The sequence below is a fragment of the Odocoileus virginianus genome, chromosome 7 (assembly GCF_023699985.2).
Source record: "Odocoileus virginianus isolate 20LAN1187 ecotype Illinois chromosome 7, Ovbor_1.2, whole genome shotgun sequence".
In the NCBI taxonomy this organism is placed as follows: Eukaryota; Metazoa; Chordata; class Mammalia; order Artiodactyla; family Cervidae; genus Odocoileus; species Odocoileus virginianus.
The window spans coordinates 26,480,909-26,506,053 of NC_069680.1; the positions used below are offsets into that span (position 1 = coordinate 26,480,909).

Sequence of the window (25,145 nt, forward strand, 5' to 3'; positions counted from 1 at the left end):
AAAGAAACGCTCCAAAAAGGAGATCCATTTGGAAGGGAGATAAATATCAAGTGTCAGCTCTGCCCAAACCCCGTGATTCAATGATGAATTCTACCAAGCAAATCAATCAAGACAAGATAAAATATCAAACTGAACCATTTAAATTTTGTAGCCTATCAGATGTGCCTTCTCCTCTAGCCAGGATTCATCAATTTGGTTCCTGAGATGTAAAATTGGTATCAGAGACCCAAAGGCCAGATTCTAATTTCTTCCCCCAAACAAGCAATAGAATATGAGTAAGAGTTCCCACGAAGCGTGTTTCTCATGTGTGTCCCCCAAAGCACAGGATACTCCTGAGCCTGATAACATGATGCAAAACATTCTCTCTTTAACTTTCAGATATTTGCTCTTGGCAACAGATTTTAGACAAGAATAAAAACTGTTTTCCCTTTCAACACTCTTGTGAAAAAGCAAACACAGCTAAAGAGATTTCTGACGTAGGAGCAGGTTGATGCAAAAAACAATTTTAAGTAGGGGCAACAAAATTACCTGACGGAATCAGTGAAACTATTCTTCAAAAAGCTGAGCACAGAGGTGAACTAGAGAAGAAACAGCCTGAGCAGGGAGAGCCTGACTCCAGGAGGACGAGTCAGCCTGGGGTTACTGAATGACAGCTTTGATTTTGTCCACCGAGGGAGGCGGGGGGGGGTGTTCAGGATGGGGAACACATGTACACCCATGGCTGATTCATGTCAATGTATGGCAAAAACCACTACAATATTGTAATTAGCCTCCAATTAAAATACATAAATTAAAAAAAATAAAAAGGAGAAATCAAACAAATGAAAAGAAAAAAGTGTTGTCCACCGAAAGCCCCATGAGCCAGCACACAGGTCTCAGGACCTGTCCCATCCTGGATGGGCTCAACTGGTAGGAGGATTCCCACCTTGGCCTCCGCTGGTTGTTTTCACACACCCCTGCCCTGGTCACCCCCATAGGTCAGCACTCATTTTTTTGTCCCTGGAAACACTTTTCCAGCCGGGTCCACCCCTGAATTTCTCCTGATTCCAGGAGGCAGCTCCTATGCCACAGTTCTCGGAGACCACGACCCAAACATGCTTGCTCCAGACAGATAACGTCTGCTTGTGGCGGGAAGGGGAAGGAACAGGAATTTTCCTGTTAAACATAGAAACTGTGAAAGTCTCTGAGGAGAGGGAGAGTTTGGCTGCTCTATTAGGGCCATTAAATGCAAAGGACGTGTATCACGAACTGAGTTCTGTGCTTTTTAAAGTGTTACGTGTGTGTGATTACAAATATGGGGAGAATGTGAACTAATGCAGGTTGTTAAAAACACTGGGAAACAACACTATAAATCAACTATACACCAATAAAAATCAAAACCAACCAATCAACACTGGGAAGACGAGAGCTGCAACAACAAAGACAGCAGGCTGGTACTGGGACCAAGCTCTAGAGTCAGGGGTAGTTCACCCGGCGGACAAACGCCGACTCGTTGAGTCCTTCCAGTCCTGCCGGAAAGGCACTCCTGCCCCTGTTTTTAAGGAGGACACTGAGGCACAAGAGAGCACGAACCATCTCCCCAAAGTCACACAGTGAGCAAAGGGCAGCTGGACACCAGCAGACGTGGCTCCGCCAAGAAAGGAAAGATGGCAGGGCTGGGCGGTGTTGCAAAAACCTAAGGACAAAGCAAGCACACAGACCCACTGACATAGCGCGTCCTGTGTCCACTCATGTGACCAGAGACAATCACAGGGAAACACGGGGATGGCTGGGTTCTTTTCGGTAAGTCAACAGAAACCCCTGTGTTTATACACACTTTATACATAACTTCAGGAAAAGCCCGGAGAAGAAACCCTGACATTTTATCTTGAGTTGGAACGACTGACTTTGCTTTTATAAATCTTGTATTGCCTTTCTTCCCTCTTCATTAAGCATATGACCCTTCTGGAAACATCAAGATGACCAGCAAGTTTTTTCCCTATTGGAAAAAAAAAAAAAAAAGACAACATATATTCATTTGAGAACACTGACTGGAATGAGAAGGGGGGCGGGGGGGCGGGCGGGGAACACACACCCAAATTCTACCAGCTAAAGATAAGCACTATAAAATATTCATCATCAGATTTCCCCTGTGAGTATTTCTCTGGCTTTATTCATAAATGTACATTCAATATTGGATCTTTCCACTTCAAGACAAGCCTTCTACTTATGTTATTTCAAACTGTGAAAGCATCATTTTAAAACGAACGAGCCATTTTCCCAGTGTCGGGTGCTTAAGGCATCTGTCTTCTTGCCATCAAATAACACCATCTTATTGTAAGAAAGCTTTCCTGGCAATGGGTGGGGAAGGGAGAATTAGGAGGTCAAAGGGCACACATGGCTATTTTTGGTGGCAACACTGGTTTCCATGTCTGAAGAGTCCGACTCATCACTTCGTACTCATAATCTCTGAGAGCGTCTCACTAACCTTCCTCCCTCAGATACACAGACACGGACAGCCCCCACCCACCCACGAGGACAGCCGGACGGACGGACACACACGACAGAGTCTCGTTCCACTGGGTTTAATTCTGAAGCAGAGGGCAAAGGTGGCGACAACGCCAGCAGGTGCCAGCCTCCAGACGAGCCCACACTGGAACACACTGGAGCCGACCGCTCTCCCCCATAGAGTGCTGGGCTATGTTTAGGAGCCAGGATGCTCGAAAAACGCCCCCACGCACACACTGGAGTGACATTCGGTGAGATGCTCGGCAAACCAGCGGCAATAGAGACACAGCCCACCTTCTGCAGGGGCAGCCCCCACTCCTGGAGCTTAAGGGCGGCCCAGAGCCAAGCTGGGACCGCTGGGTGGGGCATGACCAGCGCCCACAGCTGGGCGACACTGCATGGACGCGGCAGCTGGGGACTCCGGGGCCCGAGCCGGCGAGGCTCTGTCCTGCCTTGGTGTCCCGGCTCCTGCCTTTTCCTGGAAAAACCTCCAAGTCAGAGTCATCATCACCTTGTCTGCTTTCTCAGTAAGCATCTGACACCCTGAGTACTGGGTTAAAAACACCCTCCAGAAACAAGGGCTTCCCTGGGAGCTCAGCTGGTAAAGAATCCGCCTGCAATGCAGGAGACTCATCCTATTCCTGGGTCGGGAAGATCCCCTGGAGAAGCGATAGGCTACCCTACTCCAGTATTCATGGACTTCCCTGGAGGCTCAGACGGTAAAGAATCCGCCTGCAATGCGGGAGACCTGGGTTCGATCCCTGGGTGAGGGCATGGCAACCCTCTCCAGTATCCTTGCCTGGAGAATCCCCACAGACAGAGGAGCTTGGTGGGCTACAGTCCATGGGGTCTCAAAGAGTCAGACATGACTTAGTGACTAAGCACAGCACAGCAATGCAGGAGACCTGGGTTCGATCCCTGGGTTGGGAAGATCCCTTGGAGGAGGGCATGGCAACCCTCTCCAGGAAAACAGCTTCCCTGTGTCCTGTGTCCTGTGACCTGAAGCCAGGTCCACGGGCACCCTGGGGCCCCCGAGGAAAACAAAAGACCAGCTCGGTCACCAAGTTCTCGCCAAGAACAGGCAGCCCCAGTGCCCGCCGTCACCCCAAGTGCTGCGCTGGCCCCAGCGTCTGACCCAGCCTCTGTCTGTGGACAATCATGGCAGCAGGTCCTATTTTAGGCGGATTTTCCACATTAGAAAGCAAATTGGTTAGAGTGATCGTCCGACACACCTTCCACTCGTGACACTTTGTTTAATTCTCAAATAGCAGAGCGGGAGAGGGGCCTGTTTCGCCCATTTATAGATTTACAAACGGCCTTCCTGACCAGCACCCAGGCCGCCCCTCCCCCTCCCCGCCTTTCAGACACACAGCTGGGTAGGAATTCACTGACCTAATATTACTGGACAGATAATTCCTCGCCTCGGGGAAAGACTGGCAAAGCCCACGGCATCTGCCGTTTCCAATCTTTGTTTTGAGATGGCAAACAGGGGCTCGTGCCAGGCGGCAGGGGGAGCAGCGGGCACAGCGGGCAGGGAAGGTGCTCCTCTGTCAAGTGACAGCTGGGAACACCCCCCCGACCGCCTCGGTGGTGTCCCTGCTCTGCGCTGGAAAACCAGGCGTCCGACTCCACTAAATCATCTCCCAGCCCGCACCGGGGAAAATAATTGAATTAAAGAGTTGCCGTGACTCATTCAAGTGAGATAACAACCATCATCCAGGGGGAAGCAGAGACAGGGCTGTTCAAACCCGCCGTCTTCTGGAGATAGCGCGGAGAAGGCAATAGAACGCGGTTCAAAGGACAGATGGGACTTCCCTAATTGTCCCCAGATTCCTAGCAGCAGGGGTGCTAACTAAACAGCTTCAATTAAAAGTTAAAGAAACAGGGAAAAGCAGGCAGTAAGTTATGCCTGGCGCTGAGAAGGCTCCTCCAGTTCAGACTGAGGGATGCCGAGGCCCAGTGTCCAAGGGCTGGGGGTCCGTCCCCACAGGTCACGGTGACAAGGTGACAGCTCTTGTCTGCCGGCTGTACTGTCGGGGTGTTGAGTCTGCGGGGTGAGCGGGGGGAGGGCCGCATCTCAGAGTAGTGGGGCCTCCTCCCACACCGGGACCACCATGCAAGCAGCCAACACAGGTGCGCAGGCTGTGTGCTCCCAGAGACGCAGAACCAGTTAGAAGGTGGTTTCCCGACAGGCATGGGCGTCAGCCCGGGAAAATGAGTGATCTCGGTGCGGACACCTATACCTAAGGTACCCCGAGTGATGTGTCTGGACACCGGCTGCCAGAAAGCAGGTAGGAAGGGCGAGCCCGGCACTTGGTGGGTGGGGCTAGGACTCACAGAACAGCCCCCCAGCAGGGACTCAATAGGGGTCCCAAATAGCAACAGCCCCCGAGCTGAACAGAACCCTACATTGAAGCTTCTGAAGCTTCAAAGGAACTGGAATGTTTAAAAATGGCCGGGGTCGAGTCACAAGTTAATTTTCCACCGACGTGGGGCAGAAGAGACATCACTGATGTGACATCATGGGAGACAACCTGGCCGTGTCCAACCCACAGCTGCGTGCGGTGGAAGCAGAAGCCGGGAGCGTGAAAGGCACATGTGGGGACCAGAAGATGAAAGCAGACTCCCAGGGTGAGTCTCTCAACGAGCTCCAAGTTCACGTTCCATTTCCCAGCTGAGCCACTGACTGCTCTGGAAGCCAAAGCTGGACACACACCTACCAACCCATCTCAGGAAAAAAGACCAAGCCCCTAAATGTTAGAAGGTCCCTAAACTGACAAAGGTAAAGAGGGGGATGGAAGGATTCAGAAAGCCTACTTCAACAGGTAAGAGCCTCAGACCCGATAAACAGAATCCATAAGACCACTCTCAGGACATAACCACATCTGGGCCCAGTGGTCACTGACGCAGCGGTCCCTGTGTCCCCTTGGCAGCTGAAAGTCTTGGGACTTCCCCGATGCTCCCATGGTTAAAACTCTGCACTCCCAGTGCGAGGATGCAGGAGCTACGGGTCTGATCCCTGGTTGAGGAACTCAGATCCCACATGCTTTGTGGCAAGGCCCCCTCCCTGCCCGAAAAAAATCAGTCTTCCCAGGTCTTCACTTCCCCAGCCCTAACGGAGTCCTTTCTGGGAAGCCCTCTGAACAGGGCATCCACCGTGGATGGCAAACCAGGAAAACGGAGAGGAGGGTGGAGTCATCTTTTCCCTCCCTTTTTATAAACACTTGGTTTGTTTTCTGTCCCCATTGTAAAACAAACAAATCAAAACCCAAAGCAAAACAACAGCCACACTCAAAAACAAATACATGCAAAAAAATCTGGGAATAAATATGAAGATTTGAATATTCCTTAATTACAGAGCACCATTATTACTCGATTTTCTGTTTGCTGTTGTTGTTTAGCACTAAGTCATGTCCAGCTCTTTTTTGAGACTCCATGGACTGTAGGCCGCCAGGCTCCTCTGTCCACAGGATCTCCCAGGCAAGAATACTGGAGTGGATTGCCATTTCCTTCTCCAGGGGATCTTCCCAACCCAAGGATGGAACCCACATCTCCTACATTGCAGTTGGATTCTTTTACCACTGAACCACTTGGAAAGCCCAAATTTTTGTTACTATAGTTAATACTTCCTACTCATCTTTTTCTGAGAGTAGGTTAAAGAGTAAGAAAAGACACTGAATTCAGTTTTGAATCCGTTCCATGGCAATAAAAAGCCCAGCATTACAAGAAGTGAAAAAGAAAACAAAAATGCAAAAAAAACATGGTGATGACGAAAAATTCCTGCATGATTTGAGACAAAGCCTCAGGAATCAAATACGGTCTAATCAAGATTTCTTACTTTCCAACTCACCTACCCAGCCAAAACCACAGTCAAACAAAAAGCAAAGAAAAGAAAAGCTATTAGTCACTGAAATACAGAATGTCATGTTCACGAATCTCCATGTAGGGGGATCCTCCACTGAGACAAATAATGTAGACACAGCTCTGCCCAACAAATTCTCTCATTTAAGACCATCAAGTATGTAACGGTTTAAAAAAATGAAACTAAGCTAACTCAGGTAGGAAATACAAAAGTCTATGTAGCATGAAATATCTCCAGGAGACTTGTTTAGTGAAATTAACTAGTGGTTTAATAGGGGGGAAAGCCTGATATACAAGGGTGCCCCAATTTCTTCAGAGGAATTAACATTTCAATCCTGTTTTTATCTAGAAGTCATTAAACTGTGCAACATGAATTATTGGAACTGTAGCAAAGAATTAACTCTATTCATCAACTAAGTCCAAACACTTTCGAGTGCATCTGTAATGAAAAAATAGCTCTGCATTTCTATCTCTTCTCATTAAAGTAAACCGGTTTTTCCCCCTCAGTATATAAAACTGTCTTCTCTTCATATAATTTATATTACCATAAGCTGGCTCACACTCTAAACTATTACACGCCTCCAATTAATTTTTGCAGCTTTTGCCTGAAAATTTAATGAGATAGTAGTGTATGAACCTGCTGACTCTAGATTACGTGTGTGCGCCCAATATTAATGTTGGCATAATAAAATCATCTGATCCATACGCGAGGAGAGGCTCCGGTGGTCACAGTGGGAAAGCTAACGTGCCAGCCAGGGCCACGCAGCTTCCTCTTTTAAATCCATTATAACGTTTACTAGTCTCAGATGAAATTGCCCCTACGCATCAAGCTGGGAAAGACGGAGAAAGAAGCTGCAGCCTCTAATTACCCCCAACTCCACTTCTATAAACATTTCAGCCAACAGTGTAGATGGATGACTTTGTCTAAGACATCTGCTCGCCACCATGGAAGCAGAGAGCCTGTACGCGTTTGAGCCGAACCCAAGAGTCAGCCACGGCAAGCACCCAGGGATGGGCCTGAGAAGCCCCTCCATCACGGGGTACACCACAAGAGGGCCACACCCCCATGTGTGCATGTAGGAGTGTGTCCACATGTGTGTGCATGTGAGTGTGTGTGTGTCATGTGTGCAGTTGTGTGTACATCTAAGTGCACCTCAGTGGACAAGTTCAGTCAGAAATGAATAGGTCATGGGTGCTGGTAACTCAGCAGTCTCAAGGACAACCCCTCTGCAGTGATTTTGCCAAAGGATCTAGGTTCAAACAAGAGAAAAGAAGGACTTCCCTGGTGGTCCGGGGGCTAAGACTCTGCACTGCCAGTGCGGGGAGCCCGGGTTCAATCCCTGCTTGGGGCCCTACATCCCACGCGCCACAACTAGAGATGCTACACGTTGCATCTAAAACACCCTGCAAGCTTCAAGGAAGATCAAAGATTCCGTGTGCTGTACTAAGACCCAGTGCAGCCAAATAAATATTCTTTTAAACAAGAAGCCAACGGTAAAGTCACTAATCACCTTCGTGAAGGCCCTACTATGCACTGCGACTTCTCAGCCACCAGTCCCTGGGCAGGTGTGAAGTAGGAAGTGTTCAGCCCAGGGAACGGACTGTAGGGTCTTGGACAGAAACCCTCAGATGGCACAGCCCATTTCCCTACCTGTGCTGGAAATGACGACACCTACACACCATCACAGGTGGCTGAGCATCAGGGCTCACAGGAGGATACACTGCGCTGAGCAGTGCCCAGCACATGGCGGCCCTTAATACATCACTTGGCTGGAGTCTCTGTGGTCAGCAGCCCGCAGGAAGACCAGGACCTGGGGGTGAGAGGGCCAGGCTTCCGGGGAGGGGGCGAGAAGGCCTGCTGTTCATCCCTCTCCCCGGCCTGGCCCCCACCCCAGCTATGTCCTCAAAGTGCCAGCGCGGCGGCACGGGGGCTGCTTCTGCTAAACAGAGAGATAAAAACAGGAGCGACAGACCCTCTGAGCTTAGAGCGCCCCACCCTGCACTGGTCCAGCCCGGGGGCTTGACTACTGCGAAGTCCGAGGGGCTTGTCCTGGTCTGCGACCGCCCCCAGCCAGGTTGGGTCCTCAGAGCTCTGGATCCCAAACAGAATGCAACAAGCGCGGCTGTCTGGGAGCATTTCGGTCAAGAAGCCCCTGATCAGAGGTTGTCTGCAAACAAACTTGGGAATCTGCAGTGAGAGGACAGCTATCAGATCAGCTGGCCAGGTACACTCAACTTCAAGCCCTTCACACCCAGTGTCCAAAGGCTTCTGGGAGACGGTGATGGAGCACATTAGGCTGTCTGTGCAGCTACAACCCAGACCTGGGTTCAAACCCCACCTCTGCTCCTGCCAGGAGCCAAAAGCAGGCAACTCACCTCCATTTATCCACTACAGGGAAAGTGAAAGACATTAGTAGTGTCCGACTCTTTGTGACCCCATGGACTATACAGTCCATGGAATTCTCCAGGCCAGAACATTGAAGTGGGTAGCCTTTCCGTCCTCCAGGGGATCTTCCTGACCCAGGAATCAAACCAAGGTCTCCTGCATTGCAGGCGGATTCTTTACCAGCTGAGTCACAGAGAAGCCCAAGAATACTGGAGTGGGTAGCCTATCCCTTCTCCAAGGGATTTCCCCAGCCCAGGAATGGAACCAAGGTCTCTTGCATTGCAGGCAGATTCTCTACCAACTGAGCTATCAGGGAAGCCCCTAAGATAATAAGAATAAAGACTCCCTGTTCCCCAACTTCACAGGACCAGCCACATGCATAAGACCTAATGAGGCTGAGTGCCCAGGAGGGACAGACTTGCTCAAAACACTGGACTCAACCTACCTCCTTTTGCGGGCAAGTGCTGAACCACTTCAAGCCTCCAAATACAAGTGCCCTTTCAACTCTGTGCTCCGTGGCCAAGACAGGCCTGCCACACAAGTCCCAGTGCCCAGGCACCCTGGAGGGACGCCTCCCCTGCCCAACCTGCCACCAACTGCTGGAGAAACTCTCCTTTTCCAGGAGGAGTGTTTACAGGTGCAGCTCGAGTGGCTAAAATCACTGCCTAAGGGAAAATACAAGGGTGCCCACCGACCAGAGAAGGTGGCATCTCCAAGGAGGACAGGAAGGTTCTGAGGGCTGCCCAAGCCCAAGGTCACTTGCTCCACACATCCCCCTCCAGCCAGTCTGGTCTAGGCTGGGGTGAGGGGTGAGGACACAAGACTATAGCTCTGTCCTGTTTATCAGGGGTCCCCAACCTCCAGGCCACAGACCAGTGCTTCCTGTCGGATCAGCGGCGGCATTAGATTAGGAATAAAAGTGCACAACGTGGAACTTCCCTGGTGGCGCGGTGGGTAAGAATCCCCACATGCCAACACAGGGGACTTGGGTTCAAACCCTGGTCCGGGAAGATCCCATATGCTGCGGAGTGACCGAGCTGAGCTGAGCTGCTGAGCCCGCGCGTGGAGAGCCCGCACTCTGCAAGCAGAGAGGTCACCGCAGTGACAAGACCGAGCAGCATAACCAGGAGGAGCCCCTGCTCGCTGCAACTAAAGAAATCCTGAGCAAAGCTATGAAAACCCAACAAGGCTCAAAAAAAAAAAAAAGTACCAAATAAATGTAACATGCTTGAATCATGCTGAAACCACTACCACTCCTTCCTGGTCCATGGAAAAACTGTCTTCCATGAAACCGGTCTTTGGTGCCAAAAAGGCTGGGGACCGCTGCCATGGTCTCAGGCTCCAGATTCCACAGGGCCAAGCCCTGGGGAGGACACAGTATGTCTCAGCGAGGTCGCATACGGTGAAAACCTTTTCTTCTGTGGAAGATCGGAAGCTATTAACTGTGTTACTGGCAAGCACAGATGTTGTCTATATCTGAAAACTCCCAAATAGATCAATTAGCATATTATAAAGAATTTACTTTCATTTTCCCTTGACAGGGCATAAAAGCCAAAACACAACTCTCGGTCTGAAACTGACACGTGCGTAGAGCAGGAGATGCTCTGCTAAATGGAGACAACGGCAAAAGAAAATGGTATTTATAATGATTAGCCACCTAATTAATTCTAAGAGTAGAATGTCAAAAGCTATAAATCCATTTCTTTGGTAACTGAAGCTCAACAACAAATGCATCGCTCTTGCACTTGGAAGGGAAGCCCTCGTCTCTTCCTGACATTTGCACCCGGCAACATGGCTGTTCTATTCGTTTTCCAGGTAACGAGCTTTAAATGCATGTGGAGAAAAGCCATGGAAGGACAGAACTCAGTGGGAATAAAAACACATGTACACACACAGAATTAGAAGCAATATATTCTAGAAAGAAATTAGGTTAACCAGAGTTCTTGGATGTGTGTTCACTTCCTGTGAATCAGTTCAAGCCTCGGCCCTCTGATGAAATCTGTGGGCCTTTTGTGTTTCTTCAACTTGTGGTGGGATGTGTATGGAGGAAAATTCTAAGGAAGACAAAGATATTACAACGTTATTATCCTTTGAAACTTTATGCACTTTCCTAAACTTGTATGTTTACAGATTACCCTTTGGGGTAGAAGGTAAGGGCGAAAAAGGCAGAGAGCTACATGAAACCAGAATTGATTTAATAGATGCAGAGTTGTCCTTCTTCCCATACTTCCCTTCCTAGATTGCAAATCAAATCTGCATTTAAATAGAGTATTTTTAATGTAAAAAAAGGAAGCCCTAGGGTACAGAGGTATTACCTTCAATATCTAGGGGCACAACATTGCATTTTAAATGAGATGTGGCATCTTGAAATTTACCGAATAGATTACACATTCCAAATGGTCTCATTATTACTACTATTTTTACTAAATTCTCCTGTCCTAATAGGTGTGTTTCTTTTATGGCTAGGACTGTTAATAAAAGTAATGTGATATTACATCATGCTATCAATTGAATCTTGAGAAAAGATTACACCGATCCAAGGATCTCATAAGCCCCCGGCTCTGATAATTCCAGCCATTATTCAGTGTGAAATTCAAACAGTCTGAATTCATTAACGTTGGTTGTTACAAATCTGCATTTTTAGACTTTGCCATAAAACGCAGGAGTCCAAACCCGGTGACCTGAATCTAACAGCCTTTCATGTGAAGTGGCCGTGCTAACCAGCCTCTCCCGGCTCCTCTCAGGATAAAGCCCCGTGTGCTGGGCCCTCTCCACGGCTGACCGGGTCACCGCTGGGGAGAGACCAGGGCCGAGTCGGCCTGAGCCCTGCTGGTCACACTCAGTGTTCGGGCAAACTGCAGAGACCCGAGCCTCTGACAGAAGAGTGGGGGGCCGCTCCCAGGACGTGCATCATTGGACAGGTACCCAGGCGCGCCTGGGCGCAGTTCCCGGCCGCCAGCACCCCACCTCTGCTACGGCTGCAATCAGCTCCTCCTCCTGAAAACAAAAGCTCAAACTCGATGTGCAACACGTGGGGAACGGCTCACGGAACCCTACATTACGAGTTTGGTGGGAAGGGGGGCTGCATTCCACTTCAACATCCCAGGAGGAAAGCCAGACAGAGCTGCCATGAGCAAGGGCGTCTATGGAGTTCACCTCAATGCTCACATCATCCAGAGCATGGGTGTTTCCTTCGAGGGGCGCCCTAGGCTCTGTGCGCCTCCAGCCATGGGCAGGTCACCGGGGCTCCCCTCCAAGCTGAGGGACCATCTCATTTGCAGATTCTGCTAATGACGACAACAGTGATGACAACAGTCATTCTCTATGAAGCCCTCACGATGCATCACCTCCTCAGTGATGTTTCACTGAACCCCCATAACTCTGATTTAGTACTGACTCACCCGCATTTCTAGAGAAGGCAATGGCACCCCACTCCAGTACTCTAGCCGGGAAAATCCCATGGACGGAGGAGCCTGGTAGGCTGCAGTCCATGGAGTCGCGAAGAGTCGGACACGACTGAGCGACTTCATTTTCACTTTCATGCATTGGAGAAGGAAATGGCAACCCACTCCAGTATTCTTGCCTGGAGAATCCCAGGGATGGCGGAGCCTGGTGGGCTGCCGCCTGTGGGGTCGCACAGAGTCGGACATGACTGAAGCGACTTAGCAGCAGCACCCACATTTGGCAGAGAGAGATCCCGAGGCACTGAGTAAAGAGGGGTTTAGTCTGCCCAAGGCTGACCCCACTGGAGGTGGTCCAGGGCACCCTGCAAGCATCTCCTGGCTCCGCCTTCAGGACCCTGTCCCCCACCATCACCAAGGCCTTGGCCACTGCGATCTTAACCTTCCCCATGGAAACCCAAGGAGGAGGAGACAGGGCCGTGAGGATTGCCCCCTGCTCGCACAGTCCCAGACCAAAGAGCTGGGCAGCTTTCCAGCCAAGCCTAAGGCCGCAACCCTCTGCCTCATTTAGACACGCCAGCAGAAGTCTCTCCAGCCTTCAACAGGCCTCCGCGGAGCTGCCACTGGAGCCCGTGGGGGATCCGAGTACCAATCAATAAGGACCCTCTTTCGAGAGGAAGTTCAACCCTGCCTGGTGGTTTGGAGGTCCTCTTCCGCTGTAATTAGGAAGTGGCGGTGAGCCTGACTGAATTATGAAAAGTCAGGAGCACTGGATTCTCGAAGTTCGGGTTTTTAACAAACAAGATCCACATGCACAGAATCCCAGCCTCCAGATCTCCAAAGGCGGGCAGGGCAGGCCGCTGCCACAGTGTCCATGAAGGAATCTGATACGCACGCCATCTGTCCTTCGGCCCCAGGGGACCTGGGGCGACGTCCGGGTCCTCGTAATCCCAGCTCAGACGCAATCAAGGCGGCTGAATCACAACCCCCTCCTGCCCACGAAGCCGCCACAAGCACAGCCCCAGCACAGCTGGGTCCCCCAGACACGCAGAATTCAAACTCCCTGCCCTACGCATACCCGCCTGCACGCAGGGGAGGCACAGACCTGCTCTCCTGCTGCGGAAAGTTCAGGAATGTGGATTTATCATTTCAGGGCACACACACACCTCCTCCAAACAGGTAGTGTAGTGTAGCACATGCTGGTTTGCCTTCTGCCAGCAGGAAACACTCCTGACGCAGAGTCAACCCTTCCTTTCGGACAGATGCTGGGACGGGCCGACTCCAGCATGGGCTCAGCCACCCCGCACCTCCCTGGTCTCTCCAAAGCCTGGGATTCATTTATTCAAAAAGCAGTCCTGGGATGTCCCTGGTGGTTCAGGGGCTAAGACTCCATGCTCCCAATTGCAGGAGGAATGAGTTCAAGCCCTGGTCAGTGAAGTGGATCCTGCATGCCACAAGTAAGACCTGGTGCACCCAAATAAATAGTTTAAAAAAAAAAAAAAGAAAGGTAGTCCTGTGGCATCTGTAATGTGTGGACCATGTACAGAAAATCAAAGAGATCATGAATGAGGGCATCATCGGATGTGGCCTCTGCTTCGGAAAGCTTGCAGAAATCACTCTGGAAGGTTCTATGCTAACAGAGCGCCGCTTCTGAATCTGAGTCTCTTTACAAAACCTTTGTCTCCTCTCACCTGATGGAGTCAGAAGAGACCTAAGTTCTGGGTTTCTGCGTTAACAATGACCAGGCAACTCTCCGGCACCCAGGAAACACGAGTGATGACCCACATGCACTGGGGCGGCGATGGGCGTCCAGAAAAGGTTATCAATATTCATCAAGAGACGCAGATGGGGCCAAGGGCAACCTGAGTCAATACCTCGCAGGACGCAGAAGCCACCTTCCCATGGTGCGTCTTCCCACATGTCCGTTCCTGAGTTGTGGACACCTGTCCGCAGTATGCAGAGGGGCTGGCACGCAGGTGGTCATGACCTGATGAACCAGGGGCACCCCATAAACCTGCATCGCAAGGCCTGTTCTGAGGCTCCAGTACCTGGAATGAAAGCCCCACCCAGCCAACAGCAGCCTCCCCCTGGACCCCATGAACCCGAGTGCTGCCCTGTACTGCTTCAGCTGAATTTTTCAAGGAGTTGCAGGTTGCCCCCCGCTCTGGCCAACAAAGGTTTCCTTTGAGTTCAACAACGTACACAATGAACCGGAAAAGGGGAGGCGACCACAGACCAGGTGTTGAGTTACAAGACACAGGAACCAGGTATCTTTGCACCTAGACTCATTTTCTGCAAACCGCCTATATTAAAGGACAGCACAATACTGTCCGACAAATCAAGGCTGCCCTAAGCAGATCTGAGGAAGCTCACGAGGACATCCGATCCATCCGTCAGCCTGCAGAAAGGCTGGAAAGTGGGTCCCGGGTGGGAGCCACCGGGGCTGATCGGTAGACGCATGAAGAGATGGAAATTAAATACCAGAATCAGAGGCTCGGAAATGCTCCTCGCCCATGGTCTGTTTTTTAACCCTGCATATTCACATTTTTCTCTGAACATTCTATCTTTTTGACAAATGTAATTAATTTTAACAGCTTCTGTAACTTACCCACAGGTTGCTGCTGCTGCCTTTAAACAGTAGACTGCTGAGAAATTGATTTGTTTGAGCCCTCTGCTTAAAGAAACCACATTATAAAATATGTATAAATGTCACTGTTCGGGCTGCTGCTTCAGAGAAGTACAGAAAAATGTTGCATTTTACCCCCTTTCACAGGAGTCCACTCACAGCGGACATTCTCAAGTATTACGCATCTGCCCGCACACACAAACTGACGGATTACAAGGCATTTTCTTTTAAAACCTCCTATTTATCTTTAACTGGTACAGAGTCTAAGGGAATTATCTTAATTGCTACGTGGAAGAATGAATTGCAAATGCCTTTAGTTAACCAGAAAGACTATTTTTAACAGCACGGGGCCAGGTGGGAGTTGCCAAGTTTGCCAAAAATAAAAGAATCAACCATCAATAAAGCAAATGTGTTCGGCCACGTGTTAAGATAGAAGGGAGAGCAGGGGGAAGCCACTTCCACCTCGGCCGACTGAAGTCCAGCCACTTCCTAAAGCCTTACTTCAGAAAGTGTCCTGGATCTTTCCGCGTCATGTGGGCTGGTTCTTGGGCTGTGGAGTATTTCCTTAGCATTTACAGCTGAGAAGCTGAAAGCAGGGCCAGATGTACACTTGAACCTGGGGAGGTGCTGTGTGTTCCTCCACAAAGATCTAGATGGAATGACCACCAAAAGGCTCCAAAGCTAAGACTGTATTTTAAAAAGACGTTTAACTGGCCCAATGCATTCTAGAAATAGTTATAGCAGCAGTGGTAACATAAATGCTCGACAAAAATATCTGTACAAAGAAATAACCTCTTCCTCTCCGATTAATCACAACACAAAATGCTTGCCCGAGACCCAAACAAGTTTATACGAGAAAGTCCATTTCCCCACCCATTCACATATTGACATGCACCCACCAACCTGAAACTTACAGTCAACACGAAGTATTTCCATCAGCGGGCCTGGCCTTAACCCTGTCGCAGGTCCTTACTTCCATCCATTCTTCCCTCCCACACACACCTGGCTCCCAGTTCCAGGGAAATGATAAGGATCAGACCCATGACCACCGCTGGCGGTCCCAGAACCTGGGGCTGCTACTCCTGTCTATCAGGGAGGCCAGGGGCAGGAATCCCCGTGAGCGGGCTTCTCCAGATCCCCATCACGGCTGGCCTCATAGGGGTTTTCCCTGCACACAGTCACGCCCCCAGGGACAGCCAGCCAGCCCACGGTCAGCCCCCGCTTCCCAGGGACCAAGTGCCTGGGGCAGGGACAGACTCCACCATGCACATGAGAACATGAACTTCCCAGAGAGCCACGGACCCCAGGAGCGATCATGACAGAGTCATCACTACAGAGGGATCCTGTATGCTGGGAGGGAGCAAGTCATAGGACTCAAGTGTTTCAGCAGGGACCTAGGGAACCCTGAATCTGGGGTTACACCGTTGGAGTCTGAGCCCCAGGTCTACTCGTGGGTGCCACCTCAGCATCACTTAATAAATTAATACTATTATTACTCACTAATAAAATAAGGATCTCAGCCAAGGCCACAGGATCTTGGGAAGAGAGGGCCAATACCTAGCCTGTCCCTGCAGAACACTGGATGGCGTGCCTGGTGATGACCCAACCCGTGTCCCTCCCAGGACAGAGTACTGCAAGAAGCAGTCTCTTCCAGCCAGGCCCTACCCCGTCCCCCCTCTGCCTGGCAGGAGCACCGCTCAGGAGAGTCCCTCCCCGGCCGGCAACCCCAGGGAGTGCAGGAGGCAGACTGCCTATATTCCAGACACATGGATGCCAAAGTTCCGTGCCTCCCTGGCTGGGGAAGAGACTTGGATTAGAACCAGCCATCAATCCGGAGGGGCGGGAGGTGGGGAACAGCACCAACAGAGCAGAGAAATGACCTACTAGAACGAGAGGGCCGGGGACTTGACCCTGTGTGAGCAGGACATGGACAGTCTTTGAAAACAGAACAAGGGGACTGGCTGGCTGATCTCCCTGGGGCTGCCCAAGAAGCCTTGCAGGAAGCTGCAATTCTAGGAGGAAAGGACAAGGGCTGAGCCAACACCTTCCAGAGAAGGCCCCTGCAGCAGCTTGGATCCGCGGCTCAGGAAGAAACACAGACAAGAAGCAGGAACCCAGAGCTCCAGCGGGGCCCTCCCCTCTCTCCACGGAGAGCGGGCTGCAGTTTCATCGGCATCATCCCCGCCGCCCGGATCACAGCCTCCTGGCTGTTTCTCATCTTAGAGAGTCCCCGGAGATGAAAGGCCCAGCGAATCTTGCTCTGGTTTGTGGTTTCCGATGTTGGCAGCTGTGCCTCTAGCCTAAAAGTTGGAGGAGGATCACACGCCCCTTGTGACGACCGGGAGCTCAAGGGGGACCCTGGAGGCCATGACCGAAGACCAGTGTGACCAGAGCCGGGTCCCTCCAGTGCCCCGGGGAAGCAGCGGTCAGGGTGGCTGCAGGGTGGAGGCATTTGCTTCTGGGCTAAGGCAGTCCTTTCCCCTTCTGTCGAGGGAGAGGGAAGCTGTGTTGGCAGAAACGGGGCAGAGACCCTAACGACTGGGGACGACGTCACTGAAGCCGCACTCAGGTCAGAGCTGCCTGGTCCCCAAGGCAGAGCTCGTGAGGCCCTCCCCTGTGAGTCACCAGCGCCTGGAGAACCTCAGATCACCTTTCCCTGGGGCTTTGTGAGGCCGGTCAAGCTTCTACCGCATTATCGCAATCTGTCAAAATAAAGCAGCGCACGCGCCTCTCTGGGTGCAGGCAGCCGGATACCCCGCCGTGTCTGCCAAACCACAGCCACCGCTACCCCACCATCACTTTACAGAATAAAAGCTGAGGGCTGTGATTTGTGTTTCCACTTGGTTGTAGACATTTGACAACAAGCACTTATTTCTTTCCCCGACACTTTTGTTGAAATTACAAGGTTACCTGGCACCGCTACAAATATTAAGGCTTAATGATAAAATGGCACAAGAAGAAACAACGGATCCATCCGAACCACGGGAGAACTAATGCGGGTTCCAGAAATCAGCAAACTGAGGGCATGTGGGGTTTTCACCGAAACAAGCAACAAATGCAGGCTGGATAGCAAAAGCAGGACAAACTGCAACACATCTCAGTGTAGCGGGGAGTTGTTCATCACGGATGACAGAGGGGCCTCTTTGGGGAGAAAGTGGAAATGTCTGAAGTCAGGAAAAGAAAAATCCACAAGAGCCAGATATTAAGAGAAATATTAAGGCTCTTAAATGAGAACACGCACAAATATACCAAGAAGACAAGACAGACCTACAAAGGGTTCTAGCACCACACAGATTTGCCATTCCAAGACGGGCTTTCTATGAACTGTGTTTTTCATCTATTTCCTTCTCCCCTTCCCACGTTAAAAAAGACGTGTCTAGAAGGAGATCTCAACAGGTAAGCTATCAGGTTGAAATCGACATGGGGTCCCTTTCTCGGGCTGCAATTCAAGATGCTGCCCCAAATGGGCTACAGGTGGGACTGAGTGCAGAGCCACCCGAAAAGTGGGGTACAGTGTACTGGGCGCAGGAATGAGCCGTAGAGAAAAGAGCCCAGAGCTAACACATGTTTCTGGGACAGGGACGAACCCCACCCTGCGAGTATACCTGGGGGTGGTCAGGGGCAAAGGTTAACCCACTGGCAGGGTGCCCAGTGCTGGGAAGGAGCCAAGCCAACAGGGTCACAGTTGCCATGGGTGAGGTCGTGGATACCACGAGGCATCCTCTGGGCATGGTGGCCATGCGCCAATTAGGGCCAACGCCAGGGTCACGCTGAGCTTCTTGAGCTTTTCCAGAGTGCTGCCAAAAACCTGTTCCCCCAAATTACACTAAAAACATGTAAGTCCTGAGAAGCATCATACGAGGCGGACTGTCTGAGCATGCTAGGTGCCCAGGAAAGGTTTGTCATTAGGAAGTGTGTTGCCATCTCATTCTGACATTGGATGCATTATCCCATGTTAACGTTCCTCCATGGTTGGATGGCATCACCGACTCAATGGACATGGGTTTGGGTGGACTCCGGGAGTTGGTGATGGAGAGGGAGGCATGGCGTGCTGCGGTTCATGGGGTCACAGAGTCGGACACGACTGAGCGATTGAACTGAAGTGAATGTTCCTCTCTCTGACATAGAGATCATGGATCAACAGGATCCCACAGCGGTACAATTATTAGGTTGAGTCAAATTAAAACGCTGTTACTTAACCATTTTTTTGACGTTTGGGTTGGGTGCTGCCCATGCTTGGATGCGGAACTGGACGTGCGTGGGAGCCTGAACGATTTCCACCGCTGTGAGCCGCTGAACGCATCTTCAGCCCGAGCCCTGTCTTGGAACTTTCCCAGGTCCACAAAGAATGTGTGCGATGACGTCCCTGCCCGAGAACCCGGGGCAGATTACAGCACATGGGGTCTTTAAAACAAAGGCTTCTTTGAGAAGAATGAGTGGCAGCCAGAAAAGAAAGAAATATTGGCTTTAAAAGGCAAAATTGAGCATATATGGTTGAAAGAGGCCTCCATGACTAAACCAGACACACTCATGTCCCACTGTCCCAAAGGAGGCTCACTGATTATTTCTAGCTTCTCATCCCCTCAATACAAAGACTCAGACTTGTTCAAAGATTAAGGAGCCCTTTCTGTTAAGTCACCCTCTGTGACCTGCACACTCTGCTATGAACTTCAGCTGGGCAGCCTCCTCAGACGACTCTTGGCAAAGGTTTCTGGATGTCTATTGGGTTGGTCAAAAAGTGCGTTCAGATTTTTCCATTAGATGTTATGGAAGAAAATCCGAACAAACGTTCCGACCAACCCAATACAAGGCGGGGGCTCACGGGGACCACTGCAGTAGAACTACTCATTTCACAAATAAAGGCCTTTAAGAGGGACCTGCTGGGGAGCAGGTTCTGCAGGCCCAGGGCCCACAAGTGACTCCTCCACGGGAAATGGGGGGAAACTGTACAGGGAGACCCTTCCTGGGCCACACCCCTGTGGCTGGCTTGAGACTGAGGGTCAGTTCCTCACACCCAGGCAGGACCACCCATCAAAGCCAGGCCGCCTAAGGCTAACATTTTAAAGGCAGCATGTATTTCTGTGTTATTACTAATATTTACTCCAGAGCCGCATACAGGGACCTGCTTAGGAGTCCCAGGCAGGGACACTGCTGCACAAACTCTTTGTGAGCCTCTGACTCACAGCTGAGAAACGGTCTGTCCTACTCAATACTGCAGGGAGTAAGCCCAGGGCCTCGACAGAAAGAACACCAAGAAAGTTTGCTCACCTTCTTTTTTCTTCTGGCTTTAAAATGACAGTGTCAGCTCAAGGAACAACCCCCGCCCCCCACCCAGCAGGATGAAAAATCAATCATTTCTGAGAAGTTGGCACTTTGAGACTCTGTAAAGGTTTTGTGGTAAATGGCACATTGAAGTTAACTCGGGATGCCCTCACCCCACTCCAAGTCCTTGCTCTGGTGGTGGGAAGGGGACTCAAGTCTGTCCATCAATATTTTCTCACACACACCACATGAGGGCCGACAACTGAAGGCTCTTCTCACAACACACCCACATCCCTAATCCATGCCATCAGAAAGAAAGCATTCTATGCTCAGGACATCCTACAGGGGACTCCCCTGGTGGTTTAACGGTTAAGACTCCGCACTTCCACTGCAGGAGGCATGGGTTTAATCTCTGGCCAGGTAACGGTAAAGTATCCACTTGCAACGTAGGAGACACGGGTTCAATCCCTGGGTCTGGAAGATCCCCTGCAGAAGGGAATGGCTACCCACTCCAGTATTCTTGCCTGGAGAATTCCATGGACAGAAGAGCCTGGTGGGCTACAGTCCATGGGGGCTCAAAGAGTCAGACACAACTGAGTGACTAACACTTCCTCTTTCAGGTAACTAAGATCCTGCAGGCCTGTGAGGTTGTGGCAAAAAATTAAAAAAGGACATCCTGGAGGTTTGTAACTCTCAGACTCTTGGCTCATTAAAGATGCACCAGCATCAGCAAGCTGCTTTCTTCCTAAAGACGTCCATCAACCATTTTGCTCAAGCCACTTGGCATGGCATGGGACTATCTCCCTAATTCATTTTTATTCTTTGTAATTAATATGTCGAGAAGCCCTAACACGGCTCCATCCTGACTCGAGTTTCCTAGTGTAATTTCCGTTGACTTATCTCTATAGTAGCAGCGACAGCAGCAACATCACTTTACACTGAACTGTATTGCCTCAGAGTTAATTACATGTATTTTGCTTTTGATAAATGAAAATACCAGATGCAATTAATTGAAAGACAATCAATATGATCCTGCTATTAAACGTCCCAATGAAATATCCAGAGGCTGCTGGAGATCCATAGTCACCAACAAATTGAAAACACATTCCAAAGGGGATTTTTGAAAAACCTGAACTTTTACCTGGAGCCATTTTATAATAACTCACCAACATAAATTTGTCCACAAACTCTATAGTTCACACGATAGGCTGTCCGTCTTTAAGAGAATCCAGCTTCATTGGTTCAAAACCATTTAAGGCGATGAAACCCTGAAAGCAAAATGAAATGGGTCAGTAGAGCTGAGGCAGTGATTTCTTTCTTTGTTGTTTACATCTAGCCATCCTTTAATTGCATTTTTCCAATGCCTTCGATTCTAAGCTACCAGAGGTTATTAAATGGTTTCATTAAAAATACTATTTGTCTTGCTTTAGTCACACACCAGATCAAATTAAACAGTAGAGCACCAGAACAAATGATCTCTTTCCATCTATTTTGACACGAAGCCAAGTGTGCAAAACCAGAAGGTGATATTGTGTCATCGCCGTGAAAATGTCATTTAACTTCTTTACATCTCCAAGTAGCAAGCGGAGGGACCAAACAATCAATACCTTCAAGCAAACCACCTTACCAGCAGTTTAAGAAACATGGAATTATAAAGTGCAAACCAGAATCCCATGGTTTGTAAGTGCCATTAGCATAAGTGCTGACAACTGTTAATCCACTGTAACTGATTAACGGTTGCAGCTGTCATTAATAGAAGGCATTTTAACTTACTACTGAAATTGATTACTCAGTTAAGAATTCAATCCTAATGTTCAATAAAACTGCACTTTCTTGGCAAATGCAATATGAAACGAGGTGATGCATTAAACAGCACTCACATTTATTTTACTATACGTGGAACGGAGAGGAAATATATGGGACCTTCCACATTATCTGAACCACTTCCTGCGCACTCAGAGCAGAAAGAGGGGGTGGTCGCAGAAGTTACAACTCCCAGGGCTGATAGAAAAGGCAAACATCTGGGCGGCAGGCGTGTCTTCTCTGTGCCTTTCCCATGAAGGGCAGAAAACAACGGCAACACTGGAGGTGCCGGGACCAGGGATGTTCATGTTTTCAGGCAGTCCTTCTCAAGTCCCGTGAGAGAGAACTGTTGCAGCTGACCCTGACCATTTCCAGGCTCACCTTACAATCAAGCAGGATTCAAACAGTTGATTGATGTTTTTTTAAAAATGTATGAAATTACTGTAGCCTGTTTCCCAGCTGCACTCTACTTTTCAAACCATTCAAAAGAAACCATACTCCTGAGACTTCCCTGGTGGTCAAACGGCTAAGACGCCACGTTCCCAATACAGGGGGCCCAGGTTCAATCCCTGATCAAGGAATTAGTTCCCAGTGCTACAATAACAATTCCACATGCTGCAACATGTGGCCCAACACAGCCAAATAAATAAATAATCTTTTAATTAACAGAAAAAGAAAGAAAGAACGCCATGTTCCTGTGCTCTTTCTAATGTAAGGAAGGGTTCAAACCCTGACACCAGCCAGCTTTTGCTTAACTCAGTCCATTAGTACCGAGTCAAGAACAGGAACATGGTGGTCTCTATGGTCAGGGTTAGCATATACCCAAAGTCAAGAAGTAATTCACTCCCACTGTGCCCCGCATTACCTTACACCCCAAACTTTCCAATTCAAAGGAGTGGGTGGGGAGAGCAGAGCCATCCAATCTCTGAAGTGCTAGGAAGGGACAGACAGTCACAGGCTCTCAATGGTCACAAGCCTCTAACGACAGTTTCCTGTTGACTAAGTATCTATTACAGCCAAGAAAACATCCTTTGGAAGCAGCGAGAACCTGCCTAACAAACTCTCATCCACCCTTCAAATCCCATGGCCTGGACATCGTCTGTAACACCTTCACGCCTGCCTGCCACGCTGCAACATACTCTGCACATCATCAAATCTCTAAAATATTTTAATGTCTTGATTACACATCATTCATCTCCAAATCCCTCCAGGTCTGGAACACAGTGGGAAATCAAACATGGAACACAGTGGGAAATCAAACATTTAACTGAAAAAAAAAATTACTTATATAAAATACATTATCATATATAGAATTTATACACACACACACGCACGCACACACACACACACACACACACACACACATGTTTAAAAGGCTTCCCAGGTGGCTCAGTGGTAAAGAATCTGCCTGGAAATGCAGGAGATGCAGATCTTCCAATCCCTGGGTCAGGAAGACCTCTGGAGAAGGAAATCGGAACCCACTCCAGTATTCTTGCCTGGGAAATCCCATGGACAGAGGAGTCCGACAGGCTCCAGTTCATGGAGCTGCAAAAGAGCCGGACATGACTGAACCACTAAACAAGAACATACAAGTGTGTGCACACACGCATGTCAGCAACACGCTTTTCAACTAAGGCCTGACGACAAAGGTGACATGTTAAATCTACCTGATCTTAGTGGTGGGTACAGACTCTCTCCTTGATACTTCAAAGTAAAATCAATTAAATAGGGAACAGACAATCCCACCTGTGTAGAAGGCCTCACAGAGGAGGTGACCTTCCATGGAATCTCAAGCCAAAAATTTGGAAGAGCCTGCAGTCTGCCCAAGTGAACAGTGACAGCTCCTTTAGCGGATTAAGAACATTAAAAAGCTTGGAAGACTGTCAGAATCTTTAAAGCGAGTGTGCATTGTTACTTGAAGGTGGAAAAGAAGTACTTAAAAAGGCTGGAGCCACAGAAAGGCTAAAAATTCAAGAACACTTTGTTTCTGCAGATACTTGATGACAGTACAACGGGGAGCCGTGCCCTGTGGATTCGCCAGGGGAAATTTTCTTGGCAGGATTCCTCCAAGAACTTCCAGGAGTATACAACAAGACACAGAAATGACTGGGCTGATTAAAATCACCACATCCTAAACCAGCAACCCCAGGAACCTGAGCGGGCTGTTCCACCAACTACATGACTCGGCCTCGGCCAGTAAATGCCAGGAAGCTCCAAGTTGACTCAGCTTCATCTGGCCAAGGGAAAGGGCATCTATTTTTGTACGATAACCTGGGTGAATCTATTCAACATCACTTGGCAAATGTGTTCTGTGCACAGTTGATAATGATGAAGGTGTGAGCGTGTGCACACACACGTGCACACAGGAGGGGAGGGACCCCCACCCACACACACACACACGAGAAGGGGCAGCCCCCAGGGCCTGCCGGAGTCTGAGCTAAGGCTGGGATTTTCATGCAGGAAACTTGCAAATTGAGACACATTGCCTATCAGGGTCCCCACCACCTGGACTTTTAGTTTCTTCTTACACTGAATTGAGCATACGAAAATTACCTTTTAGAAAGTCTACAAATTGGGCCCTGGGTGCTGCCCCTTCTCGTGTGTGTGTGTGTGTTAAAACTGAATGAGATGCACTCTAGAAAGTTCTGCAAGGGGGCCTGAGAGGCTCTGCCCTGGCTCATTCCAGGAGGACCAGCCCTGCTCCCACCTGAACTTCGCTCTCTCAGGAGCGGCCGCTATGCTCTGCTCTGTGCCCTGCAGGAAGGCCCTGCCCCATCCACACTCTACAGAGAAGACGGGCACGCGGGTAGCGCAGCGTGGGCTCCCTGGGTCCACCCCCCCCAACACTACCTGTGGCAGGTATCACAAAGTGCCCACTTACCGGCACTGACCCTGGATGAAGGTTTTCTAATGCCTCTAAAGCTTTGATGTGTCAGCGCTGCTACCACCCGGGGCCTGCCTGAACCCCAGCTGGATTCTCTGCTCTGTCAGACTCACATTTGGGTCACTGAGGCTTTGAAACGCCCGTCCTCTGTCCTGCCATGGGCGGCGGGGGCAGGCTTCCAAGGAAAGCGCCTCTGTTCCTCTCCCTCTGGCTGGGAGGAACAAGGTGGCCAGTGAGCAAAAGCAAGGCCTGGACATCTGTGAGCAGAAGAGGCCCTCAAGGAGTAACTGTGGACAGAAGCAGGAAACCCTGGCGCAGAGAGAACACTGCTCGTGTCTGGAACCTGCCCTCCCTTCACGCTGTGCTTATCTCAGATCCAGGGGGCCCTCTTCACATTTAGTATTTCCCGACTTCCCTGCTGGTCCAGTGGTTAAG

General features: G+C 49.9%; 1 protein-coding gene across 4 annotated transcripts in view; it reads right to left on the reverse strand.

The window, feature by feature from the left end:
- Positions 1 to 25,145, reverse strand: part of CTBP2 (C-terminal binding protein 2) — a 170,187-nt gene that overhangs the window by 97,563 nt on the left and 47,479 nt on the right. For all 4 annotated transcript variants that reach the window (XM_070470389.1, XM_070470390.1, XM_070470392.1 and 1 more), the window contains one exon: positions 21,190 to 21,291. The gene's annotated coding sequence lies outside the window, so the exon portion shown is untranslated. The remainder of the gene's footprint in view (positions 1 to 21,189; positions 21,292 to 25,145) is intronic.